Source organism: Crocuta crocuta, unplaced genomic scaffold, assembly GCF_008692635.1.
Source record: "Crocuta crocuta isolate KB4526 unplaced genomic scaffold, BGI_CrCroc_1.0 scaffold180, whole genome shotgun sequence".
Taxonomy (NCBI): Eukaryota; Metazoa; Chordata; class Mammalia; order Carnivora; family Hyaenidae; genus Crocuta; species Crocuta crocuta.
Genome location: NW_027527549.1, coordinates 5,805,662 through 5,827,351, shown reverse-complemented (window position 1 = coordinate 5,827,351; position 21,690 = coordinate 5,805,662). Strand labels below are relative to the sequence as shown.

The 21,690-nt window shown below is 38.6% G+C and overlaps 1 protein-coding gene across 1 annotated transcript in view; it reads left to right on the top strand.

Moving 5' to 3' along the window:
* LOC144234263 (uncharacterized) overlaps nt 1–21,690 on the top strand; it is a 77,345-nt gene that overhangs the window by 20,371 nt on the left and 35,284 nt on the right. The gene's annotated exons all lie outside the window — the stretch shown is intronic.

Sequence of the window (21,690 nt, the reverse complement as noted above, 5' to 3'; positions counted from 1 at the left end):
TAATTTCCCCATCCTCCCATCCTATACTGATGCATAAGAGGTGCACACTGGTTACACTCCTTATTTCACCTACAGAGGTAAATTTGGGAAATGGAAGCATCAGGTAGTTTTTGGAGCCACAGGATTAGATGAAATATAGGAAGAGAGTATACTCATGGATAAAAGGGGAAGCCCCAGGACTGAATCCTGGGACAGAGACGTAACAACATTTAGAGGTTGAACAGAAGAGGAGCCAGCTAAGGAGACTGAACAAGAGGGGTGTGAAGCAGGAAGAGAATTTGAAGAGTATGCCACTATGAAGTCAAGTGTAGAACGTATTTCAAGAAGGAAAGTGTGGTCCATTATATTGGATGTTGCTATGGCATCAAATGCAATAATGAAAAGAATTGACCTTTGGTTTTGGCAACATAGAGTTCATAATTAACTTGGTAAGAGGAATTTCTATGAAGAGTTGTGTTGAAAGTCCAATTGGAGTGCATTGAGTCCAAAAGGAGTTTTTGGACTGCTTAAAAATGGGCTGCTCCCTTCATTGCTGAATCTTAACACCTAGCACAGTGTATGGTACATAGCAAATGTTCAAAAATTGTTGAGTGTTTGAACTGAATAAAGTATCTATGCCTTTTACATCTTTGTGTTCCCATAAGAAATAGCACAATATCCAACACATGATAGCTTAATTTATGTTTGCTGAATGAATGAATGAATGGAAGGATACATGAACAATCAGGGACTCTGAAATGTCTTCATGCTTTTGAAAACCTTACGGACTAGCAGGTAAAAGGAAATAGAAGAGAGCAGTGACCACAGAAATAAATGTACTAGAAAGCTTCCCATATTAATGTGATCCCCTTCACATTATTTGCTTGTCTGTCTCTCCAATGTCAGAGGTAACAATTTGCCCTGCATGCTCCCCTTCTTACAGATCCAAGTAGAGTTATTGATGTTTCAGTCTGTTCAGCTTTTTCACCTGTTGTTAGGATGGAGTTGTGATTTCCAAACTCCTTATATGTGGAACCTACATGTGCCAGAGTGGCATATTTGTTTCAATCAATGAAGCTGCATATTGTGTTAACATGTAAAGCCCACAATTCACATTAGAGTTCACTCTTGACATTGTCCATTCTATGGCTTATGACAAATGCATAGTGACATGCTTCTACTATTACAATATCATATAGAACAGTTTCACTGTCCTAAAAGTTCTCTATGCTCCACCTAGTTATCCTTTCCTCTCCCCTAATGCTTGGCAACCACTGATTTTTTTCTACTGTGTTTATAGTTTTGCCTTTCCCAGAATGTCATGTTGTTGGAATAATACAGGCACCTTTTTGGATTGGCTTCTTTCGTTTAGTAACATGCACTTAAGATTTCTCCATGTCTTTTCATGGCTTGATAAGTCATTTCTTTTTAGCTCTGAACAACATTCCATTGTGTGGATGTACCTCTTTTTACCCATTCACCAAGAAAGAACATCTTGGTTGCTCCCAAATTTTGTCAATTATTAATAAAGCTCCTGCAGATATTCACATGCAGGTTTTTTTGTGTGGATGTAAGTTTTCTACTTATCTGGGCACAAACCAAGGAGCACAATTGCTGAGTTTCATGATAAGAGTATGTTTGGTTTTATAAGAAACTGCCAAACTCCCTTTCAATTGGTAGTACCATTTTGCATTCCTACCACTAGTGATGAGCATTCCTGTTGCTCTACATCCTCATCAACATTTGGTGTTGCCAGTGTTTGGGATTTTTTGCCAATCTAATTAGTATGAAGTAGTATGTCTTTGTTTTGATTGGGAGCTCCCTAATGACGTATGATGTGGAGCATCCTTTCATATGTTTATTTGCTATCCCTATGTCTTCTTTGGTTAAGTGTCTGTTCAGATCTTTTGCTCATTTTAAATTCAGGTTATTCATGTTCTTCTCGTTCAGTTTTAACAGTTCTTTGTGGAGTGCCTGGGTGGTTCAGTCAGTTAAACATCCAACTCTTGGTTTCATCTCGGGTCATGATCTCATGGTTCCTGAGTTTGAGCTTCACACTGGGCTCTGTGCTGAGAGCATGGAGCCTACTCATTCTCTCTCCCTCTTTCTCTGCCCCTCCCCTACTCATACTCTCTCTCTCAAAAGTAAAATAAATAAACATTAAAAAATATATGCGTTCTTTGTAAATTTTGGAAAACATTCCTTATCAGATATGGATTTTGTAAAGTTTTCTCCCCTGTGACTTGTCTTCTCATTCTTTCTTGACAATTTCTTTCTCAGAGAAGAAGTTTTTAATTTTAATGAAGTCTACATTATCAATTATTTCTTTCATGGATTGTGCCTTTGGTGTTGTACCTCAAAATTGTTGCTATACCCAAAGTCACCTGGGTTTTCTCCTATATTATGTTCTAAGAATTTTTTAGTTTTTTATTTTAGGTCTATGATCCATTTTTAATTAACATTTCTGTGAAAGGTGTAAAGTCAGTGTCTAGATTCCTTTTTTTTTTTTGCATGTGGATATCAAATTGTTATGTCACTATTTGTTTAAAAGATGATCTTTGCTCCTTTGTCAAAGGTCAGTTGGCTTTAGTTAAGTGGGTTTATATCTAGGATCTTTACTCAGTTTCATGATAATCTATTTACTTATTCTTTCGCCCCTGTACACTGTCTTGATTATTATAGACTTATAGTAAGTCTTGAAGTTGGAGAGTGAAAATCCTACAACTTTTTTCTTCTCCATTAATGTTGTGTTGGCTATTCTGGGTCTTTTGACTCTCCATATAAACTTTAGTATATGTGCTGCCAAAGCGAGCACTCCATATAAACTTTAGAATCAGTTTATCAATATCCACAAAATAACTTTCTGGGATTTTTATTGGGATTGTATTGAATCTATAAATTGTAAAGAATTGATTTCTTGACATATTGGGTCTTCTTATGTATAACATGGAACATCTCTCCATTTATTTAGTTCCACTGATTTCTTCACTCAGAATATTTTTCTCACATCTGGTACACATTTTGTTAGATTTATACTTAAGTATTTACTTTTCTTGGGTGCTAATGTGAATGGTATTGTGTTTTTACTTCCAAATTCCACTTGCTCATTACTGGTATATAAGAAGGTGATTGGTTGTTAACCTTATATCCAACAGCCCTGTTATAATTGCTTATTAGTTCTAAAGAGACTTATTTTGTGTATTCTCTTGGATTTTCTACTTAGACAATCATGTCATTTGCAAACAAAGACAGTTTTATTTATTCCCTCCTAATCTGTACACATTTTATTTCCTTTTCATGCTTATTACTTAAGACTTTCAATATCATGTTGAAAAGGGATGGTGAAAGGGGGCATCCTTTCCTTTCTCCCGATCTTAGTGAGAAAGCTTTGCATTGCTCACCATTAAGTATGATGATAGCCGTACGTTCTTTATCAAGCTGAGGAGGTTCCCCTCTATTTCTAGTTTGCTGAGAGTTTTTACTATGAATGGGTATTAGACTTTGTCAGATGCTTTCTCTGCATCTATTTACATGATTATGTGATTTTTCTCCTTTAGCCTGTAAATGTGATGGATTACATTAAATGATTTTTGAATATTGAACCAGCCTTGCATACTTGAGATAAATCCCACTTGGTCGTGGTGTATAATTATTTTTATACATTGTTGAATTCGATTTGAATTTGAATGGTTGAATATGATTTGCTAATATTTTATTGGGCATTTTTGAATTTGATTTGATTGTTCATTTGCTAATATTTTATTGAGGATTTTTGCATCTATGTTTTGAGAGATATTGAGCTGTAGTTTCCTTTTCTTGTGATGTCTTTGTCTGGTCCTGGTATTAGAGTAATGCATGTCTCAGAATGACTTAGGATATATTCCTTTTGTGTCTATCTTCTGGAAGGGATTGTAGAGAATTCACATAATTTCTTCCTTAAGTGTTTGGTAGAATTCACCAGTGAACCCATCTGGACCTGGTGCTTTCTGGGTTTTTTTGTGTTTTTTTTTTTTAATTTTTTAATGTTTATTTATCCTTGAGAGAGTGAGAGAGACAGAGAACGAGCAGAGCGAGAGGGGGACACAGAATCCGACACAGGCTCCAGGGTCTGAGCTGTCAGCACAGAGCCCGACGCGGGGCTCGAACCCACGAACCGTGAGATCATGACCTGAGCCGAAGTCGGGCGCTTAACTGACTGAGCCACGCAGGTGCCCCTGGTGCTTTCTGTTTTGGGAGGTTATGAATTAGTGATTCAATTTCTTCAATAGATATAGTCCTATTCAGATTATCTATTTTTTCTTGGGTGAGTTTTGACAGATTGTGTGTTTTTTTATCCTTTTTTTATTTTATTTTATTTTATTTTATTTTATTTTATTTTATTTTTTACAAATAGTTTATTGTCAAGTTGGTTTCCATATAACTCCCAGTGCTCATCCCCACAAGTGCCCTCCTTCATGCTGTGCTTTTTTTTAAATTGAAGTATAGTTGACATACAATGTTGTATTGGTTTTAAGTGTACAACATACTGATTTGACAATTCTATTCATGCGATGATCACCACAATAAGTGTAGTTACCATCGGTTACCATACACAATTATTATAATATTATTGACTATATTCCCTATGCTGTACTTTTCATCCTGTGACTTATTTATTTTGTAACTGGAAGTTTGTACCATTTAATCTCCTTCACCTATTTCGCCCCTCCCCCCACCCCCTTCTCTCTGCACCCACCAGTTTGTTCTCTGTATTTATGAGTCATTTCTGATTTTGTTTTTTCTTTTGTTTTTTAGATTCCACATATAAGTGAAATCATACAGTATTTGTCTTTCTCAGTCTGACTTATTTCACTTAGCATAATAACCTCTAGGTTTCCATGTTGTGAATGGCAAGATTCATTATTTTTTATGGCTTAGTAACATTCCATTGTGTATATATACCACATCTTCTTTGTGCATTCACCTTAAGCTGCTTCTATATCTTGACTATTGTAAATAATGCTGCAGTAAATGTAGAGGTACATGTATTTTTTTCAAATACATGTTTTTATTTTCTTTGGGTAAATACTCAGTAATGAAATTATTGTGTAATATACTTTAATTTTTAATTTTTTGAGGAAACTCCATATTGTTTTCCATAGTGGATGCACCAAGTTATATTCCCATCAGTAGTGTAAGAGGTTACCCTCTTCTCCACATCCTTGCCAATACTTACTATTTCTTGTAGTTTTGTTACTAGCCATTCTGACTGGTGTGAAGTGATAACTTACTATGGTTTTAACTTGCATTGCCCTGATGATTAGTGATGTTGGACATTTTTTCATTTGTTGGTTGCCCGTCTGTATATCTTCTTTGGAAGAATGTCTATTCAAGTTCCCTGTCCATTTTTAAAATCAGAATATTTGCTTTTTTGGTATTGGGCTGTCTGAGTTCATTATACCTTTTGGATATTAATATATCATTTGCAAATATTTTCTCCCATTCTGTAGGTTGCTTTTTTTGTTTTGTTGATGGTTTCCTTCACTGTGCAAAATATTTTTTAGCTTGATGTAGTAGTCCCGTTTGTTTATTTTTGCTTGTTTCCCTTGCCTGGAGAGACATATCCAGAAAAATACTGCTAAGGTTGATGTCCGTGAGTTTACTGCCTATGTTTACTCTTAGGAGTTTTATGGATTCAGGTCTTATATTTAAGTCTTCACTTTGTTGTGAGTTTATTTTTGTGAATGGTATGAGAAAATGGTCCTATTCCATTCTTTTGCATGTAGCAGAACAGTTTTCCCAGAACCATTTATTGAATAGATTGTCTCTGTCCCATTGTATATTCTTGCTTTCTTTGTCATAGATTAATTGGCCATAGAAACATGAGTTTCTTTCTGGGTTCTCTTGAGCTCCATTGTGTCTATTTTGTGCCAGTACCATAATGTCTTGATTATGATAGCTTTGTAGTATAGTTTGAAATCTGGCAGTGTGAAACATCCAGTTTTGTTTTTCTTTCTCAAGATTGCTTTGGTTATTTGGAGTCTTTTGTGGTTCCATGCAAATTTTAGGATTTTTTTGTTTTAGTTGTGTGAAAAATATTATTGGTATTTTGATAGGGATTACATTGAATTTATAGATCGCTTTGGGTAGTATGGACATTTAGACAACATTAATTCTTCCGATCCATGAACGTGGTAAATCTTGCCATTTACTTGTGTCGTCTTCAGTTTCTTTCATCATTATCTTATAGTTTTCAGAGAATAAGTCTTTCATTGCTTTTATTAAATTTATTCTTAGGTATTTTATTCCTTTTGATGAAATTGTAAACAAGATTGTTTTCTTAATCTCCCTTTCTGCTATATTGTTATTAGTGTATAAAAATGCAAAAGATTCCTGTATATTGATTTTGTATCCTGCAATTTTACTGAAGTCATTTATTAGTTATAATGGTTTTTCTCATTAGAGTCTTTAGGGTTTTTAAAAAAATTGTTTTGGGGAGATTGCAAGTGGTGGAGGGGTAGAGAGAGGGGGACAGAAGCTGTGGGTTGGTCTATCTGGCCTTTATTATGTTGAAGTATCTTCCTTCTATACCCACTTTATTGTTTTTATCATAAATGGATGTTGAATATTTTCAAATGCTTTTTCTGAATCTATTGAGATATTCATATAATTTTATCTTTTATTTTATTAATGTGATGTATCACATTGATTGACTTGTGTATATTGAACATATTTCCACCCCTAGAATAAGTCTCCCCTGATCATGGTGGATGATTCTTTAAATGTATTTTTGAATTCAGTTTGCTAACATTTTGTTGAAGACTTTTTTGCATCATAATCCCTCATCAGGGATATTGGTCTGAAATTTTCGTTTTTGTAGTGTTTTTGGTTTTGGCATCAGAGTAATGCTGACCTCATAGCATGCCCATAGAATTTGGAAGAATTCCTTCCTCTTTTGTTTTTTGGAAAAGTTTGAGAAGGTCAGGTATTAACTCTTCTTTAAATGTTTGGTAGAATTTACTTCTGAAGCCATCTGGTTCTGGACTTTGGTTTGTTGAATTTCTTGTTTACCGATTCAATTTGGTGGGTAGTGATCAGTTTTTTAAGATTTTCTATTATTTCATGATTCAGTTACGGAAGGCTGTACATTTCTAGGAATTTATGCATTTTTCTAAGTAGTCCAATTTGTTGGCATATAGTTTTCATAGTAATTTCTTATAATCCTTTGTATCACTGTGGATTTGGTTGTGACTTCTCTTTCATTGCTGATTTTATTTATTTGGGTTCTCTCTTTTGTTCTTGATGAGTCAAGGTAAAGTTTTATCAATTTTCTTTATATTTTCAAAAAACCGGCTGCTAGTTTCATTGATCTTTTCTATTTCTTTTCTTAATCTTAGTTTCTATTTTATTTATTTCTGTTCTTATATGTATTATTTCCTTCTTTCTGCTAACTTTGGACTTTGTTTGCTCTTCTTTTTCTATTTTCTGTAGCTCTAAGGTTAGGTTATTTGAGATTTTTCTTCTTTTATGAGTTAGTCCTGTATCATTGTCAACTTTTCCTCTTACAACTTCTATGCCCCAAAGATTTTGGAATGTTATGTTTCCATTTTCTTTTGTCTCAAGGTATTTTGAAATTTTCTTTTTGACTTTTGTATTGACCCATAGGCCATTTGTAACATGTTTGGCCTCTGTGTGCATTTCTAGTCTTTGAAAATTTATTGAGATTGGTTTTGTGGCCTGATGTGTGATCTGTCCATCCTGGGCAATGTTGAAAAGAATGTGTATTTTGTTATTTTTGGATGGAGTTTTCTATATATACCTGTTAAGTCCATCTGGTCTAATGCATTGTTCAAAGCCACTATTTCCTTATTGACTTTCTTTTTTAAAAATATTTTAAAAATATTTATTTTTATTTTTGAGAGAGGAGAGAGAGACAGAAAGAGACACAGAGAGAGACAGAGATCAAGCAGGGGAAGGGCAGAGAGAGAGGGATACACAGAATCCAAAGCAGGTGTCAGGCTCTGAGCTGTCAGCAGAGCCCAGTGCAGGGCTTGAACTCACAAACCAGGAGATCATGACCTGAACTGACGTGAGATGCTTAACCAACTGAGCGACCCAGACATTCCCCCTTATTGACTTTCTTATTGGACAACTGTTTCCTTATTGATTTTTCTGTCTAAGTAATCTATCCATTGATGTAAATGGGGTGTTAGAGTCCCCTATTATTATTATATTACTGTCAATTTCTGTCTATATCTATGAATACATTTTATATATTTAGATGCTCCTGTGTCTGATGCATAAATATTTCTAATTGTTATATCCTCTTCGTAGATTGATTGTTTTATTGTTATGTGTTGCCTTTTTTTCCCTCTTGTTATCTTCTGTTTTAAACTCTATTTGGTATGTGGCACCTGGGTGGTTAAGGCATTATTAGTTAAGTGTCTAACTCTTGATTTTGGCTCAGGTCATGATCTCATGGTTGTCAGATCAGGGCCCAGTCCAGGCCCCATGCTGGGCCCCACATTGAGCCCTACATTGGGCCCTGTGCTGGGTGTGGAGCCTGCTTAAAATTCTCCCTCCCTCTTCTTCTGCTCCTCTTCTGCTGGTGCTCTCATGTGCACTCTCTCACTCTCTCAAAAACAAAAACAATGCAACAACACACACACACAGGAGTGCTCTCACGTGCACTGTCTTACAAAAACAAACAACACCCCCCTCCAACCCCAATCCACCATTATTTTGTCTAAGTATTGCTACCCTAGGGTTTTGTTTTGTTTTGCTTCCATTTGCATGGAATATCTTTTTCCATCTCTTCACTTTTAGTCTGTATGTGTCTTTATATCTGAAGTGAATCTCTTGTAGGCAGCATAGAGATGGGTCTGGTTTTTTTTATTCCTTTGGTCTTTGATTGGACTTTTGATTGGGGCATTTACATTTAAAGTAATTATTGATAGGTATGTACTACCTATTTGTTCGTTGTTTTATGATTGTTTTTGTGGTTTTTCTGTTACTTTATTTTTCTCTTGCTCTCTTCCTTTGTGGCTTATAGCTTTCTTTAGTGTTATGCTGGCATTCCTTTCTCTTTATATTTAGTGTATCTATTATACGTTTTTGGTTTGTGGTTACCATGAGGTTCACATATGACATCTATGTATATAGCAATGAACTTTACAATGATATTTGTTTAAGTTCTCGAATGCATTCAAAAAGCACTACATTTTTACCAACCCCTCTGTTTTATATATATGATGCCATGCTTTACATATTTTTATTTTGTGTATTTCTTGACTAATTTTTATAGATATAATTGATTTGACTATTTTTATGTTTTAACCTTCATACTAGCTTTATAAGTGATTGATCTAATACCTTTTCTATATGTTCAATTTTATTAGTGAAATTGTTTCCTTTCATATAATTTTCTTACTTCTAGTTATGCCTTTTTCTTTTCTGATGAGGGAGGATAAGGCAGGCTGAGGGGCAAAGCACCAGCTAGCACACACACCCTGCCCCCACACCCAGGTGGGACATATATGAATGCTTTGGACACTCCTGGCTACAAGAAAGGACAAAAAATAAAATAAAATAATTAAGAGTCTCCACAAGTTTACAAGAAAAAGGCAATCCCATCAATAGCCTAAAGTCCAGGAACTCCTTATGGTCTTAATACTAATGCTTTGCTAGAGAGAAAATCAACCTTAGCTTGATAATAGCTAGGTCTCCAGTAAGTCTTTGGCATTCCAAAGTCTCTTTGGAAACTCCCTCTTGACTTGATCTCCCCACACTCCATAAAACTGTCACCCCCACACTTGCAGTACTGCTCTTCTGTCCACAGGTCCTGTTCCTGTGCTTTAATAAAATCACCTTTTCGCACCAAGGACATCTTTAAGAATTCTTTCTTGGTCATCAGCTCCAGACCTCATGAACCCTCCCCCCCCATCACCCTAAAATTTAAGCATTTTCCACTTAAAGAAGTCCTTTTATTCTTTATTATTTCAAAGTTTATTTATTTATTTTTGGTGGGGTGGGGGTGGGGGAGTAGGGAAAGGGCAGAGAGAGGAAGAGGGAGAGAATCCCAGGCAGGCTCCACGCTGTCAGTGCAGAAACTGCTGTGGGGCTTGAACTCATGAACTGTGAGATCATGACCTGAGCCGAAGAAATCAAGAGTCAGATGCTTAACAGACTGAGACACCCAGACACCCCAAGAAGTCCCTTTCATACTTCTTATAAGGCTGCTTCAGTGGTGATAAGCTCCTTTAATTTTGTCTTTGGAACTCTTTATCTCTCTTTTAGTTCTGAATGATAACCTTGCCAGGTAGGATGTTCTTGGTTGTAGGCTCTTTTCTTTTCTCAGCATAGTTCCTCTCCCTTCTGGCTTGCAAAACTGCTGCTAACAAATGAACTTATAGTCCTTTGGGGTTTCCCTTGTAAAAAACTGTTTGCTTTTCTCTTGCTGCTTTCAGGATTCTCTCTTTATTTCTAGGTTTGTCAATTTAATTATTATGTGTCTTGGTGTGGACATCTTTGGGTTCATCTTGTTTCTGTGCTTCCTTGTCCTTCCTCTTCCTGTCTGTTTCTTTCTCCAGGTTAAGGAAGTTTTCAGCTATTATTTCTTCAAATAAATTTTCTGTCCATTTCTCTCTCTTCTTCTTCTCTGGAAATTTTATAACATGGATGTTAGTGTGCTTGATGTCATTATAGAAATTCCTTAGCTTATTCTCATTTTTTGGGGGGGTTGTTACTTTGCTGTTCAGCCTGATTGCTTTCTATTGCCCTGTCTTCCAGATCATGGATCCATTCTTTTGCATCCTGTAATCTGTTGTTGATTCCCTCTAAAAATTGAAATTTTTAATTTCAATTATTGTATTCTTCAGCTCTGACTAGTTCTTTTTTATATTTTCTGTTGTTTTGTTGAAGTTCTCAGAGACTTTATCCATTCTCCTCTCAACTTCAGCAAACATCCTTATGACCATGACTTTGGACTCCTTATCAGGCAGATTGCTTACCTCTGTTTCATTTATCTTTTTCTTGTGGTTTTGTTCTGTTCTTTTGGAATATATTACTTGGAGCATATCTGTCTTCTCATTTTGTCTGAGTCTCTGTGTTTGTTTCTATGTATTCAGTAGGTCAGCTATGTCTTCTGGTCTCAAAAGTGATGGTTGGATGCAGAAGGAATCCTGGGGTGCCCTGTAGTGCCATACTCCTCATCACCAGAACCAGCTGTCTTCTGTGTGGGCTGCACGTGCCCTCCTGTTATGGCTGAGCTGTGACTACTGCAGGTATACTGGTGGGTGGGCTGGCCTTCAGCCTAGCTGTCTGCAATGACTGCCATTGTATGCAGGACTTGCTCCTGGGGTGATTGGCTGAGAGGTGTAAGGGGAGCTACTGCATGCATGCTGGTATATGGAATTAGCCAATCCACACTTTGGTGCAGGAGTTGCTTTTGGAGGTGTGCCTGTCCTGGCCAGAGCTGACTATTGGTTGTGGTGGGGCCATAGTCCCTTCGGGGTGGGGTGAGCGCTGGTCCTGACTAAACCTAACTTGGTGTGACAGAATGGGAGCTGCTTTGGAGGGGTACCTGCAAGTGTGGGTGGTTTGGGTGATGTGAGTCCACAAAGGAGCATGGGGGTAGGGCAAGTGGTGCTGGCAAATAGATGGGGAGTTTCAAAACTGCCTCCCACAAGTATCTAGGTATCTGGGCAAGGGAGGGCAAGAAAAATGGCACCTCCCAGCGCTTTGGTTCCCAGAGAGATCTGCAGACCCTTAGCTGTGTGGCACACCCCCTAAAATGAGTATGGATAGTCTTTTGTGTACAAGCTAGCACTTTTCAAACTGCAGCCTTTGTGCTGGGTCTTGGGCTGAGTGATAAGGCGTACTGGCTTTTTAAGGGGGAAGACTCAGTTTCCTAAAGCCCTTCTGCTCTCCAGGAGTTTAAGCCTGACTGATTTTCAAAGCTGGACTCTACGGGGACTCATCTTCCCAGTTCAGGTCCCCAGAGGTGTGGATCCCTGCTTGTGATGTCCCTCCCACTGTGGATCAGTGCCCCAGGGCTTTGGTTTCTGACTGTGCCTCTGCCCCTTTTACCTTTCTCCATGAGGCCTTCTCTTTATGACTTCCGCTATGGGAGACCGGTTCTGCCAGTCTTCAGACCGTTTTCAGAGTGAGATGGAACACATGTAGTTGTTGCTTTGGTGTGTCCATGGGAGAAAGTGAGTTCAGGATCCTTCTTTTAATATTGTAGGTTTCTTGCAGATGACATTTCGTCAGGCCTCGTTTTTTGATTCACTCAGAATCTCTCTTTTTTAATTGGTTTGTTCAGACCATTTTTGTTTACGGGGAGTGTTGATAATAGTTGGATCAATATCCACCATATTACAAGAAATACCATTTAGTTTGGCAAGAATGTGGAGAAAACTGTGCTGTTGGTGGGACTGTAATGTTGGTGCAGCCACTATGGAAAACAGCATGGAGACCCCTCAAAAAATTAAAAGTAGAACTACCACATGATCCAGCAATTCCAATCCTGGGTATTTACCCAAAGAAAATGAGAACATTAACTTGCAAAAGATAGATGTGTCCCATGTTCACAGAGCCAATCTATGGAAACAGTGGATAAAGACATCATCACACACACACACACACACACACACACACACACACACACACGAACATTATTCAGCCATATCTTGCCATTTGTAATACCATGGATGGACCTCAAAGACATCATCTAAATGAAGTCAGTCAGATTGAGGGAGACAACTGCTATAATATCTCAAATACATGGGATCTAAAAAATAAAAACAAAGCAACCAAGCTCATGGAGAGAGAGAACAGATTAGTGAGTACCAGAGGTGGGAGAAGAGGTGGTAGAAATGGGTGAAGGGGGTTCACAGGTGAAAAAAAAAGAATCAGGGAAGCAAAACTATAAACAGAAGATCAGTAGTACAATGGCCTGTGGAAAGAAGTAATGGGCCCTAAGTGGGAGCCAGTTTGGAGAATTAGTTAAAGGAACGAAACCATGCAAGGGGGACTGAAATGCCCGAGCGTGGAGAGAGTGGAGTTAGATGAGATTGCAGGTGGGAGCTGGGGCCAGAGCGTGCACAAACCTGAGAGGATTTCATCACAACAATTTTGGCTTTCCCCTAAGAGAAGAGTGAGGCCCCGAAAGGAATTTAAGACATGCAGTGGCATGAGGAGAATTGCATTTTTAAAAGATCACTCTAGATGCTGTGCAGAGAACAGGTCAGATAGATTAGAAACTTCAGAGAAAGGAGTTTGAAAGTCTAAAAGAAAAGATGGTAAGTTGCATTAAAGTCATGGTATGGAGATGGAGAGAAGATAATGGGCTCATGAGAAATAAAAGGAAACATCACATTGCCCTCTTTCCAGACCGCATCCCAGGCACATGGATCCTACAGCCACTGTCCAGAGCATGATATCCCTGAAAGCCCATGGCTACCTTATTAGTCGTAAGTAGAACCTTCTGGTTCAAATGAACACCATATTCCATGCTGTGCTCAGTTGATTTCATAAGAGGCAGGTGAAGAGCTGTTTGTGATATTTCACAATGTGTATACTTTGCCCCCAGAGTTAGGACGTGTCAGGTGGTGGGAAGGTTGTTGACTGCAAGCAAGGCCACACGTTTGAGGGAAAGGGCATATATCTGCCAGACCTGCAGCACTATCTCCCACTTGTCAGGACTATTCCAATCAATCAATCAATCAGTCAGACCTTTCCATAAACAGTTCCATGGAATGCCCAGTGTCCTTAAAAGAATGCATGAACCTCTTAAAACGCAGCACCCACAGCTCAACACGAAGTCCAGTGTTGATAATCCTCTAAGTAGTGATAATAAAGAGAGAGGGGTGGGGAGTATCTCGTATTACAGGGATACCAGATAGGAAAGAGGAGAAAGAGCATGAGAACAAATGTTTTGTGGGTTATGCCTAATGTTTTAATTAGCTGATTAATTCGTTATTTGTTTTTTAATTTACAACCAATATAGTTAGCATAGAGTGCTTTAATGATTTCTGGAGTAGAATCTAGTGATTCATCCCCTATGTATAACACCCGGTGCTCATCCCAAGTGTCCTCCCTAATGCCCCTTACCCATTTAGCCCATCCCCCCCACAGCTCCTCCAGCAACCCTCAGTTTGTTCTCTGTATTTAAGAGTCACTTAGGCTTTGTCCCCCTCCCTGTTTTTATATTATTTTTGCTTCCCTTTCCTTATGTTCATCTTAATTTCCTCATATAAGTGAAGTCACATGGTATTTGTTTTTCTCTGATTGGCTATTCGCTCAGCATAATATCCTCTCGTAATATCCTCGTAGTTGCAAATGGCGAGATTTCATTCTTTTTGTTCGCTGAGTAATTATGCTTAATATTTTATATCATTAGTCAGTGGTCTGAATTGGATTGCAAACTGAAACCTGCAAGCTAAGTCCAGCCCACCATCTGTCTTTTGAGTAAAGTTTTATTGGAACACAGCCACACCCATTTGTTTATGAACTGTCCATGTCCATGGTTGCTTCTGGGCGACAGCAGCAGGGTTAAGTGGATGCAAGACTGTATGGCCCACGAAGCCTAAAATATTTACAGTCTGGTCCTCTGGAGGGAAGTGTACTGACCTTGGTCCAGACAGAACTTGTTTAAGAGAGTGGTAGGCTTCTGTGAGGCAACGTTTATGCCAAGTTCTTGATGTCCATGCACATGATTACTACTTATATGGCAATCTTTGAATACAAAGTCCACATAGTGCTAATAACAGATGGAAATGGAATTGTGAATTCTTCTTGAAGTCCAAAAATTAGGTCGAATGTTGCTCTCAGAGTAGTTACTTTTGTGTGTTTGAATAGCCAAGGTTTTTATTTAAAAAATCATTAAATTAATAATAGTTAATAAATTATTAATTATATATTAAATACATTATGTTTAATATAATATATAAATAAATATAAAAATATAAAAACATTGTATTTAATATATAATACAAGTTAATATATTAAATATATTATCAATTCCAAATTATTAATATATANGTTTTTATATATTAATTTATATAATTGTTATATAATATAATTATTGATAATATAATTAATTAATTGATTATATATAATATTAATCTTACTAATAATAATCTTTGAAATAATAGTGATCTTGGAAGAAAATTGTTTTTTAAAAACTCAGAAAAGGCTTCTTTACACTTGGTAAACAAAGGTCTCAAATTTTCAACTCCATCCAATTGCTTTCAGTGCCCCACAAATTTACAGTCCTCTGACAGAAAGTAGGTTGAATGGTAAAGAGCCCATGATGGTCGGTGTCATTTCATGTGACTTTGTAATATCTGTTTAACACAAAAAACTTAGTTGTTATCATCCCATTGCCCTAGGCAACTTGTAATTCTATTCCTACTCAACTGTCCAGTATAAAAATAGCCGTGTGCGTGTGTGGGGGTGTGTGTAGACATATACACACGTACCATATTTATTGCCTTTGTTCTTTGTTACTATTTTTGTCTTCCACTCTTTTTCTGCCTTTCGTGGTTTTAACTGAACATCCATATTATTCCACTTTCTCAGCATATCAATTATATTTCTTGTTTTAATGGTTGCCCTAGTGTTTGTAATATACATTAACTTACAGCTAATCCAAGTCCAATTTCAAATAACACCATACCATTTCATGGGTAGTGCAAGTACTTCATAATAACAAATATTCCCAATTCCTCCCTCCTGCCCCAATGTCACTTTTGTCATTCATTTCACTTGTATAGAAGCATATATATTAAAACAATGGGATACATTGTTACTACTATCATTTTGAGCAAGCTCTTATCTATTCGATCAATTAAGAACAAGAAAAATAAAAGCTTTTATTTTACATTCACTAACTCCCTCTCTAATGTCCTTTCTTTCTTTGTTTAGGTCTGAGTTTCTGACCTATATCATTTTCCTTCTCTTTGAAGAACTTTTTTAAAAAAGTAATCTCTACACCCAACGTGGGGCTCGGACTCATGGTCCTGAGATCAAGAGTCATATGCTCTACCAACTGAGTCAGGCAGGCACCCCTGAAGAACTTTGCTTCTCTAGAGATATGATTTTGTGCCCCCACCCCTCGGCTTCTTTCAAGAATTTTTCTTTTAATCCTTGATTTTTGGAAATTGGAAGATAGTATACCTGTTTGTAGTTCTCTGAGCTTCTTGGATCTGTGGTTTGCTGTCTGACATTAACTGGGAAGAAATCCTTAGTCAGCATTGCTTCAAATATTTCTATTCAAATATTTCTATTTCAAATATTGCTTCCTTTTCCTCTTTCTTTTTTTATTCTGGTGGTCCCATTACTCATACAGTATACCTTTTATAGTTGTCCCACAGTGTCTAGATATTCTGCTCTGGGTTCTTTTCTCAACATTTATTTCTTTTTGTTTTTTTGTTTTTGTTTTGTTTTGGTTTTGGTTTTGGTTTTTGGTTTTTGGTTTTGGAAGCTGCTGTTGACATATCTTCAAGCACCGAGATTCTTTCCTTGGCCATGTCCAGTCTGTTAATAAGCCCATCAAAGATATTCTCCATATTGGTTAGTGTTTTTGAGCTCTAGCATTTCTTTTTGATTCTTTCTTAGAATTTTCAGTTCTCTGCTTCAATAACTCATCTGTTCTTGCATGTTGTCTACTTTGTCCATCAGAGTCCCTAGCATATTAGCCATTTTAAATTTCTGGTCTGATCGTTCCAATATCCCTGCCATATCTGAGTCTGGTCCTGTGTCTTCAGAAGGTATCTTGTGCCTTCAGTATGTCTTGAAAAAATTTTTTTTTTGTTTAATGCCAGATATGATGTAATGATGGATGTAATGGGTAAATGGAACTCTGGTAAATAGGCCTATAGTGATGTGGTGGTAGGAGTGTGTGTGTGTGTAGGAGTGTTCTACAGTTCTATGACTGGCCTCAATCTTTTGATGGGCCTGTGCCCCTGGACTGTGACATTTACTAGTGTTGCTCAGTCTCCTACCTTCCCTTAATGTGGAGCAGGGTGGCTAGAGGGGGCTAGAGTTGGGTGTTTTGCACCTTCCAGGTCAGTTAAGCTCTGATAAAATCCTAGTAAGTTAGGATCTGGTAAAAATGGTTTCTCTTGAGGGTAGCCTTGTTGAGAACATAATGTTCTGGCTTATTTCAAAATGGTTACTTTTTCCCTCCATCTGCTGGAAGCTCTAGGGGATTTTTCTCTGGTGTTTTCTGTGAGAATAGGTAGCATTCCTACAGGTAGAACAAAAGTATGAGGGAAGGGGCCTATTTTAACTCTTGGATTTGCCCACGGAGCCTCCAGCATTTCCTGAATTACAGTTCAGGTTTTCCGACACTGGTACTGTGGTCTTCATGGAGATTTCTGCTCAAATAAGTTGTGCTTCTCTGTACTTGCCTGTCTCTCCAGTTTTGGGGACAGTGGTTTCCCTTATGATATCGCTCTTGTAAGTTATCTAGAGGAATTGTCGATTTTTCAGTTTGTTCAACTTTTTACTTTTCTAAAATGGAGTGGTGACTTCCAAGCTCCTTACACCCCGGATTGAGAATCAGATGTCCCCCCACGTCATTTACTTTCACAGTGAGAATCCAAGAAGATTAGTATTATTATTTAATAGTTAGAGACAAAGATGTTTTGAGTCTTTCCAAACATCTTGAGGACAGTGGAGCCATAGTGAGTCTGAGCAGCCTGACCCCGGGATGACCCAGAAGCTGATTCTCTTTATCAGAACACAGTGGTGATCTCTTAGATAGCCAGTATTCTGTTCAGCTGTTCAAAGCTTTCCAGTGAGAAGGTTTCTTTGCCTTCCTTACCCATGCATTTTGATGTAGGACATTTTTTGGAGGTCAAGGAGTCCCTTCTGAGACTGAATATGCATCTCTTCAGGTGACTATAGACATTCCTCTGCCCACACTTCTGAGGCAGTGAGAACAGCCTTTTGGCACTATCTCTAGACTATCTTACTCATTTCCCTTGGAATCTTGGATCTAGCTCTCTGAATCCAGAAGGAAAAACAACTTTAAAAATAGCACACACATGTGTGTACAGTTATCATCAAGATGGATACATACAGGGAGAATTTGCACTAGATTCTCTTGAAAAGGAAGCTACCTCCATTACCTGCAGACCAAATGGCCTTAATGCCACATGTTATTGTGATTTGTTTTGCTCTTATCCCAAACCAATCTGGAATGACACAGCCAACCCCCCAGCAGGTGATTTCAGGGTTGAAGAGATGATCTGGGCCATTAGCACTAAGTCCCATTGTATTTGATGCTGAGTCCTAATGGGTGACAGAAGGGTGAAGGCTGAGGAATAGGCCAGAGAAGAGAAAAATCTGTCTGGGTGAGATCGCATGCTACATGAAGAGGGTTATACAGTGTCACCCATGAAGTGGATTATAGCCACATATAACATGGGTTATACAGTTCTCAAATGAGTCTGCCTAGAGACTGCCCACCATCAGAGTCCATGTTCTTGGGGACCCTTGAGTAACAGAATATTTCTCAGACTATTTCTCTTCAGGTGGTTTAGCTCTTTGGTACTTTACTGAGAAAGCCTACATCTGTCCAGTAGGATTATATAATATGACTAAAGTAAAGATCTCTTTCATTTACTGGCAAAGGACTTATATGGTCTTTTTAAAATTTGCTTCCAGAGTCCCCAGATCGCTTGTGTCAAAACTCTATTTTTGCTACTTCTCCTGGAGGCCAGTGCGCTGCACAGAAAGAATATTATTTTAAGGGCGCCTGGGTGGCTCAGTCGGTTAAGTATCCAACTTCGGCTCAGGTCATGATCCCATGGTTCCTGGGGTCAAGCCCTGCATCGGGCTCTGTGCTGACAGCTCAGAGCCTGGAGCCTGTTTTCAGATTCTGTATCTCCCTCTCTCTCTGACCCTCCCCTGCTCTCTCTCTCTCTCTCTCTCAAAAATAAATAAAACATTACAAAATAAAAAAAAAATACATTATTTTATGGGTTGGAAGATCCTGTAGCATCATAGGTCACGAACACAGATATTTTAGGCTTTTGTTTGCTCCTCGGTTCTTTCATGTCTCTAGCTTTGCTCTGTGAACTAAAGTAAAAACATTTCCCGAGACTGCTGGTAGTAGTGAATGAGTTGGGCTACCCCAAGGTCACCCTTGCTCTATATGATTGTCTGATCTCATGAAACTTCCATCTTTTTCAAGGCACACGGTGCTATTCTGACTCATGTGTTGAGGGTAATCTTGGCTTCTTGTCCCATACATAGTGAAACTGTGACTGCTGTATCAGCCTGGCAGCTGCCCTCAGACACGGTACTTCCTTAGTGTGTCTCTAAACTTTCAACGCAAGCACCCCATCTTTGCTGCTAAATTAAACCACTCTTTGGCTTCAAACTGGCCATCAGCACACCCGTGCAGGAGCCAGTTCAAACTTTTAGCTGAATAAAAAGTTAGGATCTAACACAAGGATCATGGTCAAGTACCTTTTTCCTTTTATCAACCCATTAATGACATTTAAACCAGCCGCTCGAGATTCTTTTCAAAGACCACATTCTGTAACATACCTAGTACTCTTTTTAAAAAAATATTTTTAAATGTTTATTTATTTTTGAGAGACAGACACACAGAGCGTGAGTGAGGGGAGGGGCAGAGAGAGAGGGAGACACAGAATCCAAAGCAAGCTCCAGGCTCTGAGCTGTCAGCACAGAGCCCAACGCAGAGCTCAAACCCATGAACTGTGAGATCATGACCTGAGCTGAAGTCGGCCACTCAACCGACTGAGCCTCCCATGCACCCTTCTAGAACTCTTCTAAGTATTCTAACTATACTTGCTCTACTTTCTTTTTAAAAATGTTTTTATTTATTTTTGAGAGAGAGATAGTGTGCATGGGAGAGGGGCAGAGAGAGAGGAAGGACAGAGTATCCAAAGCGGGATCTGCGCTGACAGCAGAGGTCCCGATGTGGGGCTTGAACTCACGAACCATGAGATTATGACCTGAGCTGAAGTCAGATGCTTAATCGACAGAGCCACTCAGGCGCCCCGCACTTGCTTTACTTTCCTTCTTTCATCCAGTTGGCCTGTTTTGCCCTGCTTGACAGGCGGAGCATATGATTTTTGTTGAGGAATGTTTTATATGGATAGCTCTTCTGTCGAGAGTGCAAATGTTCATAGTTATTTCATAGAGATATAGAGGGTGTGCAATTACTGAAATAACTAGCAGGTTATATTGAATAACTGACAGATTATATTGATCTGCCCATTTAAGATCTTTTATTCTGAGAAGAATCAAAGGGATTGGTGATTTGGGAGTCTGGGTGTTCACGTCCCTTGATTCTGGGTTCTGAGTACAGCCCAGTGCAGGACTGTCTAAGAACACACACTTTATCTTCTTTCTAAACATGTAGGTGGCACATGCCTGATACATATGGGTTAAGCAATGGCTATAGCATTAGGAGTTATGATCAGGGAGGCTGCTATGGGACCACTCTTTCTTTCAGTGTTTTCCCTGCCATCTAATGTTCCCATCACTGAGCCCATGGGTATGTGGGAGAAGCTGGGCAAAAGTGGGACTGTCCTATGACATGAGTTTCTGCAGAAAAGTGTCCAGCCCAGGAATGAAAGGAGACTTTTCATATCTTCTGGATTAGGTAGTGACCCACTCAGCTTGGTTCTGTCCTAGCTCACTCTTTTCCTTTGGGAGTGCTATCATTCTCCAGAGGTGACAATGCAGTTTGATCCAGCTTTGTCTTTTTGAATGAATTCTTTTAAAAAATATTGACTCAAAGCCTTCTGTGGCATTGGGCATGGTTGGGGCTCTGGGAATGTCGTGGTGAGCAAGACTGATCCAAGTCCCTGTGCTGCTGCAGATAAACAGTAAACACATGAACAAAGAATAAGTTAATGGCAGATTGCAGTGAGTGCTAAGAAGGGAAGGGCGGGGGGGGGGGGNTGCTCTACATTGGATGGTCAGAGAAATCTCACCTCCTTGAGGGGTGATATTTAAGCTGAGATCTAGATGTCAAGAAAGAGCCAGGCTTGGGAAGAGGATGGGGAAGGATATTTTATGCAGAGGGAAGAGTAAGTTTGAAAGTCCAGAGGTAGGAAAGAGCTTTGCTTGTTTAAGGAAGAGGAGGGATACAGTATGGCTGGGGCATGGTAGGCAAATGGGAGAGTGGTGAAGAAATGACCTGGAAAGGTCTGCAAGAACTAGTGCCCAGGGAAGAGCTGGGCATCAGTTTGGATTTCCACTAAATGGAATGGGAAGCCACAGAAAGGCTTTGAACCCGTGAGACAGAAGATTTTGCTTATACTTGAAAGTATAGTCTCTAGTTGTTGTATAGAGAACAGAATGTAAAAAAAGAGCAAGTGAGAACACAGAGAAATGAGTTTGGGGGCTATTTATTTACAACGTTGATTTCCACCCTTAACTTCCTTGAAGTCTAAAATGTTAGATCTTATTCAGTGAGGTGCCTCTGCATTAGAAGTTTATTTTAGCTGATTACTGGCCTGGGGAGTGTTTACCCTGAGAGAGCATTTATTCATTTTTCTCATCTCTCCTTTCATCCATTTATCTTTAGTCTGTCAACCCATCCATCTGTCTACCCCCATAGCCATCCATCCATCCATTCACCCACCCATCCACCCATCCACCCACTCATCCATCTGTCCACCTTACATATCCATCCAGCTGTTCATCCATCCATCCATCCATCCATCCATCCATCCATCCATC